Below are 17,010 nucleotides of genomic sequence, written 5' to 3'. Positions count from 1 at the left end.
GAGAGAGCGGATGAGTAGGGGAAGGGCAGAGAGAGAGCCCCAACATGGGGCTCATCTCATGGCTCTGAGATCATGACCTGAGCTGAAACCAAGATTCAGAAGCTTAACCCACTGAGCCAAACCAGGCACCTCAATAATTTCTCAATTCTAATATAATAAATACACACGTATATGAAAAATATGTTTAAGAAGAATTTGAATAAAGAAAATATATTTCAAAAAGTTTTTGTTGCTACTATGAATTTATTAGTTTTTTCATGTACAACTTTATTCATTTATTTAGCATACAAAAAAATCACTTAGTAATGGCAGGCTGTTATCTTTATGTAACTCTTTTCCAGTGGTTTATAATATCCTTGAAGTGGGCATGCCATCATTTTAGTTAGTTGTCATATCTTTGTAAGATATTTAAATTATTTCACAATATTTCAATGTACACCTTATAAAAATAATTATGTCTTTTAATTATTTGGCAGGGTAAAATAACACTTTGTGGAGAAAATAAACCCATAGATTAGTAAGGTCAGTCTTGGGGCACCTGGGTGACTCACTCAGTTCATCTTCTGACTCTTGATTTTGGCTCAAGTCATGATCCCAAGGTCATGAGATTGAGCCCCACATAGGGCTCCATGCTGGGGCATGGAGCCTGCTTAAACTTCTCTCTCCCTCACCCTCTACCTCTGCCCCTCCCTGATCATATTCTTTTTATCTTAAAAAAAGTAATAATAATAATAAAAGTGATAATAAGTTTTACCTTTACAAGTAAACCATGAGGTTCATAAATAAGTTGCAGAAATTGGGTAGCTCTACTTTGACTCTCAGTTGTAAAAGATGAGCCTGTTTACCTCCAAGTCCCTCAGGAGTAACCAGAGAGTCTTTACAGGGTGTAATATATTATAGACATTTCATCATCATTCTCTACTGGCCAAACCTACAGACCACGTCAAGTTACACTTCAGTATGATATCCAAGACAGGTTTGTGACACATTTACCTTTCAAGTTCAGTGATAATCCATGTTAATTCATGAAACAGACACTGATGCATGTTTGGCATTTTATTTTGCGAGATGGAATTCTTTTATACGTAAATATGGAAGTATTAAGTTATTGCATGGTTTCAGTCAGGGCTCTATAATTTTTATTATTATTCCACTATATTTAACATAGAGTGCTATATTAGTTAGGGGCATATAATACATTGACATAATAATTCTACCCAGTGCTCATCACAAGTGTACTCCTCAATTCCCATAATCTATTTTACTCATCCCCTCACCCACCACCCCTCTGGCAACCATCAGAGGTTGTTCTCTGTAGTAAAAAGTCTGTTTTTTGGTTTATCTCTTTTTTTCTTTGTTCTTTGTTATATTCCTTAAATTCCACATATGAATGAAATCATACAGTGTTTGTCATTGACTGATTTATTTCACTTTGCATTATAGCCTCTAGTTCCATCTATTTGTTGCCAATGGCAAGATCTCATCTTCTTTATGGCTGAATAATATTCCATTATTCATATATATATATATTCATTACATTATTCATATATATTCATATGTATGTGTATTCATATATATATTCATATATATGAATAATAGAATGAATCATCTTTATTCACTCATCTGCCTATTGATCTTTTAAAAAGATTTTTATTATTTATTTGAGAGAGATAGAGAATGAGTGGGGGCAGAGGGGGAGAGAGAAAAGCAGACTCCCTATTGAGCATGGAGCCTGATGTAGGGCTGGATCCCAAGACCCCAGGACCTTGACGTCATGACTTGAGCTGAAGTTAGATGCTTAACCGACTGAGTCAGGCACCCCATCTGTCTGTCCCTCTTTCAAAGCCAGTTCATGAGACTTATCTGTGGAATTGAGAAAGACCACCCTAAGATAAAGAGATTTTCTACTCCTTTGATCTCAGTCCTGTGATTTTCTCTACACACCCTTCATTCATTTATCATTTAAATAAACTTTTTCCCTGGCTTTATAAAGTTAACACATTAATCTAAAGTTAATGGTGATTCTTTTTTTTTTTCTTTTCTTTTTGATAATGGACAAGGAAAAATATCTATGATGAAATTGCATCCAGAAAGATTTATTGTACCTATCTATTTTGACACAACAGTGGTGGCACCATTGAGGAGAGAACAAAAGAAGCACACATGTGCCCTAGGACGTTAGTTTATATCAGGTGTGCAGATATGCTACAGATAATACCGAGTCGGAAAAGTACTTATTTTGATTTTGTGACATTTAGGCAATGGATCCGCAAGTTGCAATTACTTTGAAGCTCACCTCTTAACTCCTCCAACCTTTCTGTAGTGACAGGAAACCTCTCTAGCTTAATGAAGCTTATTTGGGAAGAAGAAGGGCATGACCATCACTGACCATGTACAGTGCTCTCTAACCAGTAGTAGGGTTGTAAAACACATGATTTAACAATTTTTCTTTCAACTATATGATGGAATCATGTCCGTTTTTCGGGTGCGGATGAAGAGACTGAAACACCAAGATATTTAAATGAATCTTGTCCAAGGCAGGTAAAAATAATTATATAAATACGGCTTTTGGTATTAGTTGGAAAGTGTCAAGACAAACACTGATATCTAATTGTGCAACAATGTCAGAACTAGATAATTTTGTGCTTTCCTACTAAATACCAACAATTACTCATTACTTTGAATATTATTGTGGTTAACTAGCTATAAATCACAGAAATAACCATTACACTAGTCAACCAGTGGAAATCAGGAAGAGAACTCCAGCACATGCTAGGACCTATGAGTATTACTAAAGTAACTAATAATTCTTTTTTTTTAAATCTTTTTAATTTTATTTTTTAAAATATTTTATGTATTTGGCAGAGAGAAATCACAACTAGGCAGAGATGCAGGCAGAGAGATGCTCCCTGTGGAGCAGAGAGCCCAATGTGGTGCTCGATCCCAGGACCCTGAGATCATGACCTGAGCTGAAGGCAGAGGCTTTAACCCACTGAGCCACCCAGGCGCCCCAGTAACTAATAATTCTTGATAAGGAACTAGAATACTCCTATGCCTACAAGATGTTTTTAAGATAATAAAGAAAAGAGATACTGTAATAGCAGTTATTAATATTTTTAATAAATTAATTCATTAACAAAAACAATTACTTGGATGCCAGAAAAAAACATAATCAGAATTTGGTTCTGCCATTGGTTTGTCAAGACATTTTAGGCCAGCTTGTTTATTACTTTGGGCCTCAAATTCCTTGTTTAACAAATTCCGACATTCATACATGTTAGAATTCCTCCAATCAGCAAAACACTATTTCAACTAATACAGTGGACAAAGTATAGCATATGATTTTGTATCTTCCATTAAGAGAATATCTTTAAAAAAGAATAAAGTAGGAAGCAAATGGAAATAAAATCATTGGCCTCTACTTTGTGCAAGGCCATGTGTTGGGTACTTTACATAGATCTCCAAAATTGATCTCACAAAAACTCTATTAAATCAGGATTGCTATCTACTTTTAATTGAGGAAAAAATGCTGGAAAATATGGCTGGGTCAGAATTTTAACAACTATGCTACAAAGCAGAATAAAATAGCTTGATAATAGAGGAACACAGGAAATTTTGAGATGACAGAAGAATGGATACCTCTTTCTCAGAAGACATTTTTTTTTTTTAAATGTTAGTGAATCTCGGAAAGTTTAGGTCGCAAACACCAGAACTTCTCAAAGCCCTTTACTTGAGGTTGGAAATGAAATAGCTAAGAATATAGTAATAAGGATTAGGAAATTGATTCCCATTCTAAATATCTTTGTTCATTTAGCTCCAAACTTGAAATGTTTCCGTGGAACTAAAAATATCACCCTAAGCAGTCAAGACTCATTCTACCTACTAAAACTTCTTTGAATTAATCTTACTGAGAGTCAATTAAGAATTGAATGTTAGTCCTCAAGCTTTCCTACATGTCTATTTTGTCCTTACCTTTTTTCCCAGGCTAATGAGGTCTTCGCTTTCACTTTGACCTTATCATGCTCATACTGCACTGCACTTTTTGCGCGGTAAGGAATCTCTGTCTGCTGTTACTAGTCATCTTACTACTTTGGAAAAAATCTCCATTTTTCCTGGTTTTATGTGTATTAAACTGTTTACCAATTTCTCACATATGGAGAGTTAACTAATATTCTTAAAAGGGAACTTAAGTGATATGAGCAGGAAAATATTAAAGACATTGTCTGAAGCTGAAAAATACATCACATCACTGACAAATAATTTTCACCAAATACATTATTTTAAAAATATAAGCAGTTCTATAGTCTAATGGTAAATGCCAAGAATCTAGTGGTTCAAATGCCCTTCAGATTGGAGAGATAAGCAACCCGTATAGTAGGAAGAGCCCTAAAGTCTAGGCAAAGGGTTTTCACCTTTTTGTGAAAGCACTGGAGAGTCAGGAAATCGTTTTTTTTTTTTTTTAAATAGCAGTGAAACATTGGAGTCAAAGAATTCATTGATTCACTAACGCATTCCGGTTTCTATCATCTAGCTGCTCCTCCTCCTGGGGGACCTCTTTTCCATTATGCATAGTATAGTATTGAAGGAAGCTACTGCCCGTGTCATGCAATAGAAGCAATGCATGTAGAGAGATCCCTTTTGGCTTGACCAAATGGACCCACCAAACTGGGGTTTTGATTGTCAATATAACAGCATAAAGAGAGAGATAGATCCCTTTTGGCTTGACCAAATGGACCCACCAAACTGGGGTTTTGATTGTCAATATAACAGCATAAAGATTTTGGGGTGTTTGGGATTCACAGCCACCGTATTACTAATGTTGGTGACTGCTGGTTAGTACAATAGCCGTGATGATATATACTAGTTAGAATACTAACATACTAGCTACTAGAAATGCATCCAGGAAGAAAAATCAAAAAACATCCTGAATGAATTCCCAAAGGATGTGTGGATGGCCACTTGTCAGATGCTGCTATATCAGCACAAGAACTCAGCAGTGATGATCAGGCACAGAGATAGATTTAGCTAACATAACCTAGGATCTGCTCCTTTTGCAGCTAATAGAGGAGATGACTATGTATGGTAAACATGCAGAAAGTTTTTCATCTTATTTTTGGTACCCTAGTTCAGAGGAGGCTAGAAGTTTAAGTAGCTGATCTAACATGTCTAGAGTACAGTACCTCTGGCTTCTTCAGGAGTCTGTCTGGTATGGTTGAATTTTGCCTGAGTATCCACAGTCTGAATGGACTAAAGAACATAATGTGGCTGCTGAGAAATAGTCTTTGCAGAGCCTGATGGAAGTCCTACTAGATTTTATAGTAGAAATCCCTGGAGTGGACAAATGTTGGCTGAGCTGGAATCTAGTTCTGGAATCTCTACTGTAACCCCTCATCAACAGGCATTTGATTTACGGCTTTTGGAATATCATCCTGGAATTCTTAGATACCAGTATCTCTATTGAGGGATCTACTATGACCATGTCTATCTCATGTATCCCAAATCATCCTGGGAGGATGGATGTCTCCCCTTGGCCATAGGTGGGAAAAGGTTGGATAGGTGAGTTACTTTGCCACCGACAGACCAGGCAGGAAGGCTGTGCCCTCTAGAACTGGGCTGTAACTCAGAAGGCCTGGGGTCTAAGTGGCACTTTCACCACTTCTACTCCATTTGCAGCAGGGGACAGGGGAATATACGTGCCAATGTCATGAATATAGATTTTCATACCTTTAAAAAAAAGTATATATAACACTGTCTACAGAACAGAATTACTTTGGCTCACACCTATTATCCTATCGAACTTTTTTCAGTCTCCTCGCCTTATTCTGTTATTCATCTAATACTTATACACAATTATTTGTTAGTTAAGCAAGACAGATTCATGCAACTAAGAACTCTGAGCAATTAAATGGTTTTGAGCAGGGAACTGACCAAATTTTCATGTAAGAAGCTTTGTGCTTAGGGATGAATTTGAATAGACTGAGACCGAGTCAGATTTAGGACACCAGCACATAGTCAGTGGTATTTAGGAAGGAGGGAAAGACTAACTTTTGTGTGTTAATATAATGATGGTTCCCTAAATAATCTTGGTTGGATTGTGAACTATGAAATGTTCTTAATGGTCAGTTATCAACCATATCTGTTCAGAGAGATGAGAAACACGGTAAAATTGTTGCACATTTAGGCAGTTGCTTAAAATTTTTTGGCATGCTTATTGGTTCACTAGTTTAATAAAGAACCAGATATTATTGCTATACGGTTTGGGAAGCCATAGCCTAAAATGTATGGTAAAATAGTAAAGACAGCTCTATAATTTTAGGGACTTAGGTTTAGGTTTCCCTTTAAAATAGAGCTGTGCGTCTATATGTGTGGGTGTATGATGTGCATGTGTATGTGTGTGTGTGTGTTTGTGTGTGTGTCAATATTCCCTAATATCATGCTGTGGATATAGAAGAATATGAAAGGAAAATATCTTGTAAGAACCTAAGAATAGTGACATGAAAATGATTCTGTTCTTAAGAAGCAAGATGAAACCATGAAGTCTAGAAATTTCCCTAGCAAAAATATCATTACATAATGCTCTTCATGACTATAGTGGAAATATCTTTGTATATTGAAGAAAAAGCATTTTCATGCTTTCAGCATATATGCTGACTGTATGGGATGTTTCTATAAACCGAAGTCTTAACTTTTTTTTTTGGTGACACTTAAAGAAAGATAGGCAATCATGAGACCCTCTTCTATGAACATATTCAGGCTTACTCATTACATTTCATAACTGGCTATAACTTTTCCTCAAGAAAAGTCTATCTAATATTATTATGAAGAAAACTTATTTTGTTAGTTAATTTTTTATAAAAATGGTATATTCATCTGGTATTCAAATGAAACATAATATTTAACAATAAAAGATAGTTGTCCTATTCCCAGACCTCCATGTTCCCAATCTCTGTGTCTAAATTCAACTTCATTCAGATACCTGTTACTGGTTTCTTCCTTTTTGCTGCCTCTGCTATAATTCCAATGGTAATTTAGTAGGATTATATGACAAAATCCTATGTCTTGATCCTAATTCTCTCATTTTTAACTGGATTATCAAAAATGTCAGCATATTAACTGTTAGCAACTAAGGGTTTGTAATTCATCTGAAACCTGCTGATACACCAGCATGTTCTGAGTCCAAATTTAAAAAATGGCAACCTGTAAAACTGAGTGAACCCCCCCTCATTTTGGGATAGCTGACATTATTAGAATAAATCCACTCTATCATATAACCAGGTATCTCCAATGAACTCATTCACACTTGATCCCCCATACACTATACTCTGTCTTACTTCCCACCCTTCGCTTATGATTTTTCATCTCCCTTGGGCATACTCACCTTTATTTCACTAACCAGTCTGCCCTCTCAAGACCAAAGTGAGGTCCATCTATTTCATGGGTGATCATTTGACTGTACAAATACACTATTAACTTTCTTTTTTACTACATTTCTTTTTTAGTATTCATGTTAATGAAGTCACATATTTATCACCAAAGTTACATTTGGGTATCTGATATTTAATATACACTATATTCACAGTGTCTCTCTTATCCTTTACACCTGCCAACAATCTGTGAAGTCAGATTAGTGATCTGTTGCATAAATTCAATGTATAGGGAACTGAGGCAATGAAGAAATTTTAAAGCCTTCTTTGGCCCCATAGTTCTGTGATTCTAGGACTGTGAGTTGTATGCAACTTTGCCTGAACTCAAAATATACAGTAGATACATTTAATAATCCTTTGCTGATACTTATTTCCCTCAAGCTCTGTATTGCCTTTTCCACTACACTAAATTTGCTGAAAAAATCATACTCTGACTTCTGATAAATTGTTTATGTTTCTCAACTTCTCATGTGTGTCTTCCAACCACTGCCGTGAGGACAGTGTATTCTACCAAATGATAAATACATAGTAAGGAGCTCAAGAAATAGCTGTTGAATAAATATTTATGCATGCTATGGGAGTCACTCCATGTTGGCTGATATACAAGATTAAGGCTGTATTGATTCTAGACTAAAGTGACTAAGAAAATTCAAAATTTAAAAGCATCACAATTGGAAATGAAAAAAAAAAGTCAAATAAAGCTGTTTGTTTTCCTTTATTTTGTTTTGTTTTGTTTTAGTATGGTTTGGTTTGGTTGTTGTATAGTTCCTGAATTTACCCAGCAAATTGCCCAGCGAAGATAGCTAATAATGTCAATGATGGTGTGAATCTAGCACCTAGAATCTTTTAGAGCCTGTTTTCAGGATTTTATCCTAAGCTTTCCTTTATTTCTTTCTTTCTTTTCTTTTTTTGACTTCTACTTTCTGAAGATTGCTTTATTTAACATATCATGGTAGAATTTGAGATATTTTATTCCTTTTTTTTAGGATTTTCTTTTATTTATTTATTTTAGAGAGAGTGTGTGAGTGGTGAGGAGGGGCAGAAGGAGAGAGAGAATTCCAAGCCAACTCCATGCTGAGCATGGATCCCAATGCAGGGCTCCATCTCACTATCCCTAGAATACGACCTGAGCCAAAGAGTCAGACACTTAATCAAACTGACCTGCCCAGGCACCCTAAAATTTGAGATATTATGTTCTTAAAAAGGAAAAAAAAAGATGTGTTCTAAAATATCTATAAACATTATTCATTTGGTCTTGAAGAAGATTTTGCATCAGTTTGGGGTCTAAAAATAGAAGAAAGAAAGCTCTTTTACAACATAAATACACAGGAGCTGAAGTCCCTTTCAACAGAGCAAGCTCTGTGGTTACTGAAGTGTATACAATTATAAACTCAATTGTTAAATCAAAACACATCCCAGTCACCCTAGCATGTCGCTTTTAATGGGCAATACATTCCCAAGAAGGCAAGTTCTCTGCTAACAATATTGAACCAAATCATCAAAATTCAAAGAAGGGTCTATAAAATGTGAAATTCCATCAGCAAAGTGCACAGTGGTCCACAATGTGTAGATTAATGGGCAGCCTGTCAAGTATTCTAATGTATGCTTCTATCGTTGAAACACATGTGATGATTAGTAAAGTATTTGGCTTGAGCAATAAAAGATATAAAATAAATTAAAATCATGACACCTTCTGAATTAATAAAGCATTTGGTTAGGCTGTATTGATAAATCACAAGCACAGATTAAAAAGCCCCCATAACTAGAAACATTTTCCCCCAGGCATGCTGAGACCTCACACTGGTCTTTCCTATGGCATATTCCTAAATGAGGATCTCTGTGAAAAGGATAATAGTAAGTTTTTGAAGAATCTCAGAATATGAATACTCACTGGTTTAAGCCTTGAATGTAAGCCATCATCTATACCTGGCATCACTCATATTTCTTTTGAGTTCTAAAAATTAGATTTCTGTTTCCTAAGCTTGTTTCAGAACTACTTTCACCTCAAGAGCAACTTTCAGTATTTTCTTGGAAGCATGTCACTAAGAATACCGAAGCTAAGAAATACACACCAGAACAGAAATGATAGACCAAATAAATCTACTTTCACTTTGGTTATGTGAGATGAAGGAGGTGAAATGTTGAAAAGTTATCCAGACAGTTTCATCAGAATGGTGGGGTCAACGGAATCCAAAAGGGTCAGAGACATTTATCTTGTTCTTGAGTGGCAGACTTAGAAATGAAGCTGCTATGATAATTTGGTAATGGTCTTTAGTGCTTAATTCCAACTTTGCCCAGTAGGGGCGCTCATAATTTGGGGGGGGGGGTAAGAGAATTAAAAAATAATAATAATAATTATTTAGTACTTGAGGGCAGGCAAGGGAGTTGTCTTTTGGGGGATAACCATTTCCAGAAGGAAAGACACATTATTTTCATTGAGGGATTAAATTGTATTCTTGGTTTGCTTTTCCAGGTTTGCTAGTCGTTTCTAAGGCCCATTCAATCCAGCACCAGAAGTTGAAGCACATGTGAGGTATTTTTGAACCAAAAATATAAAAGCAGACTCACGGTCATTGCCCTTTATTATCTCACAGTTTAAAACCTGAAAATCACTTACACTAAAAGGACAACATGGAGAATGCTAAGAAAAGAGTAACAGTTGGATGCTATGTGAGTAAGTTAGGTTGGATCTAACTGAATCAGGTAGTGCAGGAGCATCAGGGAGGGATCACATAAAGGTCATCTAGAACAATGGTAATGAAGATATTTCCTGATGGAGGATATGGAATGAACAAAGTATTTTTACATGGAATGGAAGGTATTTAGCTTGGTCAAGAGGAGACACTCAGAGGGACAAATGGGAAAGGGTTGCAAAACTTGTCTTTTCAATTATTTGACATTGGATTAACTTTTTTTCAATAATAAAAAGACAAGAAATTTATCAGGAAATAAATTTAGCTCTTTCTTTCTGTAACAGCTTTCAAAATAAAATAAAATAAAATAAACTACTTCTGAAGGCGGTAAGTTCCCCTTCGATAAAGTAGTTCAGATGCTGAGTGACAGTGTGGAGATGTTCTTGAAGGTTTCAACCTTGGCAGTCTATATTCCTATGAAATGAATGGGACATTTCAAAAGGGAGAGCTAGCCTCTGAAAGTAATCTTCAGGGCAGTGTACTCATTAATATCTCAGAACAGCCTTTTACCAGAGAATTTTACTAGACTTTTACAAGAAATATGTAAACTTCTTTTCATATACTTAAACTTCTTGTCAGATACGTAGATACCTTGTCTTTGGTCCAGATAATGAAATGTATATTTACACTTGTGTCCCTCTTTCTCCTGTGTTTTAGTAAAATTTTTCTAGATTATGGAAGTTGGTCAATTATTTCAGTAGCTCAATGGTTTGGGTGAAACAAGCTTTTGAGTAAAAAAAAAGACAGTTTTTTTTTTTTTCACTTTTTAAAATTTCTTTTCAGCGTAACAGCGTTCATTGTTTTTGTACCACACCCAGTGCTCCATGCAGTACGTGCCCTCCCTATTACCCACCACCTGGTTCTCTAACCTCCCACCCCCTACCCCTTCAAAACCCTCAGGTTGTTTTTCAGAATCCATAGTCTCTCATGGTTCATCTTCCCTTCCAATTTCCCTCAACTCCCTTCTCCTCTCCATCTCCCCATGTCCTCCATGTTCTTTGTTATGTTCCACAAATATGTGAGACCATATGATACTTGACTCTCTCTGCTTGACTTATTTCTCTTCAATAAATGGTCTCTTCAATAAATGGTGCTGGGAAAACTGGACAGCGATATGTAGAAGAATGAAACTCGACCATTCTCTTACACCGTACACAAATATAAACTCAAAATGGATAAAAGACCTCAACGTGAGACAGGAATCCATCAGAATCCTAGACGAGAACATAGGCAGTAACCTCTTCGATATCAGCCACAGCAATTTCTTTCAAGATATGTCTTCAAAGGCAAAGGAAACAAAAGCGAGAAAACAAGACAGTTAATAGCTATTATCGCATGTAGAGAAAAAAATGTATGTGTGTGTGGTTAATGATTGAAACAGAGATAAACGACCACTGCAGAAAATTGTGGAAAATAAAAGTAAAATGAGTAAAAACATACTTAAAGGTATGTTTTTTAACTTCCAGTTATCAGTTACCTTTTTCCCAGAATATGCATTTTAATTTGGAATCACCTACTTTCTTTTGTTTTTCCCATTTTATTTATTTTTTCAGCGTAACAGTATTCATTGTTTTTGCACAACAACCAGTGCTCCATGCAAAACGTGCCTTCCCTATTACCCACCTGTTCCCCCAACCTCCCACCCTGACCCTTCAAAACCCTCAGGTTGTTTTTCAGAGTCCATAGTCTCTTATGGTTCGCCTCCCCTTCCAAATTTTTTTTTTTTAATAAACATATAATGTACTTTTATCTCCAGGGGTACAGGTCTGTGAATCGCCAGGTTTACACACTTCACAGCACTCACGATAGCACATAGCCTCCCCAATGTCCATAGCCCCCTCCCCCTCTCCCAATCCCACCTCCCCCCAGCAACCCCCAGTTTGTTTTGTGAGATTAAGAGTCATTTATGGTTTGCCTCCCTCCCAATCCCATCTTGTTTCATTTATTCTTCTCCTATCCCCCTAACCCCCCATGTTGCTTCTCCATGTCCTCATATCAGGGAGATCATATGATAGTTGTCTTTCTCCGATTGACTTATTTCACTAAGCATGATACGCTCTAGTTCCATCCACGTCGTCGCAAATGGCAAGATTTCATTTCTTTTGATGGCTGCATAGTATTCCATTGTGTATATATACCACTTCTTCTTTATCCATTCATCTGTTGATGGACATCTAGGTTCTTTCCATAGCTTGGCTATTGTAGACATTGTTGCTATAAACATTCGGGTACACATGCCCCTTCGGATCACTATGTTTGTATCTTTAGGGTAAATACCCAGTAGTGCAATTGCTGGGTCATAGGGTAGTTCTATTTTCAACATTTTGAGGAACCTCCATGTTGTTTTCCAGAGTGGTTGCACCAGCTTGCATTCCCACCAACAGTGGAGGAGGGTTCCCCTTTCTCCACATCCTCTCCAGCATCTGTCATTTCCTGACTTGTTAATTTTAGCCATTCTGACTGGTGTGAGGTGATATCTCATTGTGGTTTTGATTTGTATTTCCCTGATGCCGAGCTACGTGGAGCACTTTTTCATGTTCTGTTAGCCATCTGGATGTCTTCTTTGCAGAAATGTCTGTTCATGTCCTCTGCCCATTTCTTGATTGGATTGTTTGTTCTTTGGGTGTTGAGTGTGCTAAGTTCCTTATAGATTTTGGATACTAGCCCTTTATCTGATATGTCGTTTGCAAATATCTTCTCCCATTCTGTCAGTTGTCTTTTGGTTCTGTTAACTGTTTCCTTTGCTGTGCAAAAGCTTTTGATCTTGATGAAATTCCAATAGTTCATTTTTGCCCTTGCTTCCCTTGCCTTTGCCGTTGTTCCTAGGAAGATGTTCCTACGGCTGAGGTTGAAGAGGTTGCTGCCTGCATTCTCCTCAAGGATTTTGATGGATTCCTTTCTCACATTGAGGTCCTTCATCCATTTGGAGTCTATTTTCGTGTGTGTGGTGTAAGGAAGTGGTCCAATTTCATTTTTCTGCATGTGGCTGTCCAATTTTCCCAGCACCATTTATTGAAGAGGCTGTCTTTTTTCCATTGGACATTCTTTCCTGCTTTGTCGAAGATTAGTTGACCATAGAGTTGAGGGTCGATTTCTGGGCTCTCTATTCTGTTCCACTGATCTATGTGTCTGTTTTTGTGCCAGTACCATGCTGTCTTGATGATGACAGCTTTGTAATAGAGCTTGAAGTCCGGAATTGTGATGCCACCAACTTTGGCTTTGTTCTTCAATATTCCTTTGACTATTCGAGGTCTTTTCTGGTTCCATATAAATTTTAGGATTATTTGTTCCATTTCTTTGAAAAAAATGGATGGTATTTTGATAGGGATTGCATTAAATGTATAGATTGCTTTAGGTAGCATGGACATTTTCACAATATTTATTCTTCCAATCCAGGAGCATGGAACATTTTTCCATTTCTTTGTGTCTTCCTCAATTTCTTTCATGAGTACTTTATAGTTTTCTGCATTTAGATTCTTAACCTCTTTGGTTAGGTTTATTCCTAGGTATCTTACAGTTTTGGGTACAATTGTAAATGGGATTGACTCCTTAATTTCTCTTTCTTCTGTCTTGTTGTTGGTGTACAGAAATGCAACTGATTTCTGTGCATTGATTTTATATCCTGACACTTTACTGAATTCTTGTACAAGTTCTAGCCGTTTTGGAGTGGAGTCTTTTGGGTTTTCCACATATAGTATCATATCATCTGCGAAGAGTGATAGTTTGACTTCTTCTTTACCAATTTGGATGCCTTTAATTTCTTTTTGTTGTCTGATTGCTGAGGCTAGGACTTCTAGTACTATGTTGAATAACAGTGGTGATAATGGACATCCCTGCCGTGTTCCTGACCTTAACGGAAAAGCTTTCAGTTTTTCTCCATTGAGAATGATATTTGTGGTGGGTTTTTCATAGATGGCTTTGGTAATATTGAGGTATGTGCCCTCTATCCCTACACTTTGGAGAGTTTTGATCAGGAAGGGATGCTCTACTATGTCAAATGCTTTTTCAGCATCTATTGAGAGTATCATATGGTTCTTGTTCTTTCTTTTATTAATGTGTTGTATCACATAGATTGATTTGCGGATGTTGAACCAACCCTGCAGCCCTGGAATAAATTCCACTTGGTCGTGGTGAATAATCCTTTTAACGTACTGTTGAATCCTATTGGCTAGTATTTTGGCGAGAATTTTTGCGTCTGTGTTCATCAAGGATATTGGTCTGTAGTTCTCTTTTTTGGTGGGATCCTTGTCTGGTTTTGGGATCAAGGTGATGCTGGCCTCATAAAATGAGTTTGGAAGTTTTCCTTCCGTTTCTATTTTTTGGAACAGTTTCAGGAGAATAGGAATTAGTTGTTCTTTAAATGTTTGGTAGAATTCCCCTGGGAAGCCATCAGGCCCTGGGCTTTTGTTTGTTTGGAGATTTTTGATGACTATTTCAATCTCCTTACTGGTTATGGGCCTGTTCAGGTTTTCTATTTCTTCCTGGTTCAGTTTTGGTAGTTTATATGTCTCTAGGAATGCATCCATTTCTTCCAGATTGTCAAATTTGTTGGCGTAGAGTTGCTCATAGTATGTTCTTATAATTGTCTGTATTTCTTTGGTGTTAGTTGTGATCTCTCCTCTTTCATTCATGATTTTATTGATTTGGGTCCTTTCTCTTTTCTTTTTGATGAGTCTGGCCAGGGGTTTATCAATCTTATTGATTCTTTCAAAGAACCAGCTCCTAGTTTCATTGATTTTTTCTATTGTTTTTTTGGTTTCTATTTCATTGATTTCTGTTCTGATCTTTATGATTACTCTTCTTCTGTTGGGTTTAGGGTTTCTTTCTTGGTCTTTCTCCAGCTCCTTTACGTGTAGGGTTAGGTTGTGTACTTGAGACCTTTCTTGTTTCTTGAGAAAGGCTTGTACCGCTATATATTTTCCTCTCAGGACTGCCTTTGCTGTGTCCCACAGATTTTGAACTGTTGTGTTTTCATTATCATTTGTTTCCATGAATTTTTTCAATTCTTCTTTAATTTCCTGGTTGACCCATTCATTCTTTAGAAGGATGCTGTTTAGTCTCCATGTATTTGGGTTCTTTCTAGCTTTCCTCTTGTGATTGAGTTCTAGTTTCAGAGCATTGTGGTCTGAAAATATGCAGGGAATGATCCCAATCTTTTGATACCAGTTGAGACCTGATTTGTGACCCAGGATGTGATCTCTTCTGGAGATTGTTCCATGTGCACTAGAGAAGAATGTGTATTCTGTTGCTTTGGGATGAAATGTTCTGAATATATCTGTGATGTCCATCTGGTCCAGTGTGTCATTTAAGGCCTTTATTTCCTTGTTGATCTTCTGCTTGGATGATCTGTCCATTTCAGTGAGGGGAGTGTTAAAGTCCCCTACTATTATTGTGTTATTATTGATGTGTTTCTTTGATTTTGTTATTAATTGGTTGATATAGTTGGCTGCTCCCACGTTAGGGGCATAGATATTTAAAATGGTTAGATCTTCTTGTTGGACAGACCCTTTGAGTAGGATATAGTGTCCTTCCTCATCTCTTATTATAGTCTTTGGCTTAAAATCTAATTGATCTGATATAAGGATTGCCACCCCAGCTTTCTTCTGATGCCCAGTAGCATGGTAAATTGTTTTCCACCCCCTCACTTTCAATCTGGAGGTGTCTTCGTGTCTAAAATGAGTTTCTTGTAGGCAACATACTAGGAATCACCTACTTTCTATATCGCTTATATATTGCTTTTAAATTTTATATTATATAATGAACAACTTCTCTATAATTAGGCACTATTGAAACTTTTTAAAGCTATACAATAGCTTATCCTAGATTTGTATCATAATTCACTTACTCAATCCCCATTGTTGAAGATTTAACCTATTAATCACAATGTAACCAAACTTGTATTTCAGACAGTATTTTTAAGCTCAACAATTTAAAATTTTTTTTGTATTTCATTTTACTTAAAAGTGTAGAAATGATAAAGTTTTATATTTTTATTTTTAAAATGCTAAGATAACTAAAAACGAAATTCCATTACCTTTCCTAGAAGTAACAATTATTAACAATTGAGTGACACATGTCCCAGTTTATACCTGCTAATCTGGTATAGTTGTTAATGCAATGGAAATATTTTTAATTCATAGAAATGTCCCAGTTCAAATGGCAAATCATGTAAGCACCTTAGTTAAGAGTTCGTAGTGTAAATATACATTTCTTTTACATATTTCCATAGCTTCTACATATGCAAATTTTGAGATAGGGTTATTGTATATATATTAACAACTTAGTTAATAATGATATTTCTTAAATAACTTTCCATAACGGAATATATAGCTCAAACTCATTTTTTTAACTTTTGTGGTATTCCCAAATGTAGATGAGAAAAGTTTTATTAATTTAGATGAATAATTTCCAAATTATGATGCTAAAGTATGATTTTTAAAAGGTAATATAATGACTCTAACACACATATAAAATGAAAACTCATCAGACTTTTTTTAACTTATCAGTGAATGAGAATACTCACTAAGATGTTAGCACTGGTTCAGAGAATTAAACACACACACACACACACACACACACACACACACAAACATACCAAAATTAATTTATAGATACATTCAAAGCTGGTCAATATTTACAACTCAATGGATACAATTTATTTGTATTTAAATGTAAATACATTATTAACATTACTATCAGTTTTCTATAATTCACCATTTTTTTTCAAAGAAAATGACAGGCAGAAATAACTCAGAGGGTATACTAGAGGCCCCAAATGGGATTTTAGATTGTATTCAGTGATATGTCATTAATAAGGATCCTATAAAGGATATTTTTAATATGTAATATCTTCTCATGTGCAAAAGCATGAGATACCTCCAAATCCCTCCCTT

The 17,010-nt window shown here is 36.1% G+C and overlaps 1 pseudogene; it reads left to right on the top strand.

Moving 5' to 3' along the window:
- Positions 1-5,537, top strand: part of LOC123950454 — a 41,024-nt pseudogene extending 35,487 nt beyond the window's left edge.
- Positions 5,538-17,010: the final 11,473 nt, after the last annotated feature.

Source organism: Meles meles, chromosome 9, assembly GCF_922984935.1.
Source record: "Meles meles chromosome 9, mMelMel3.1 paternal haplotype, whole genome shotgun sequence".
Classification (NCBI taxonomy): Eukaryota; Metazoa; Chordata; class Mammalia; order Carnivora; family Mustelidae; genus Meles; species Meles meles.
The sequence above is the reverse complement of the archived record's forward strand: the minus strand, read 5'-3'. Positions and strand labels throughout refer to the sequence as shown.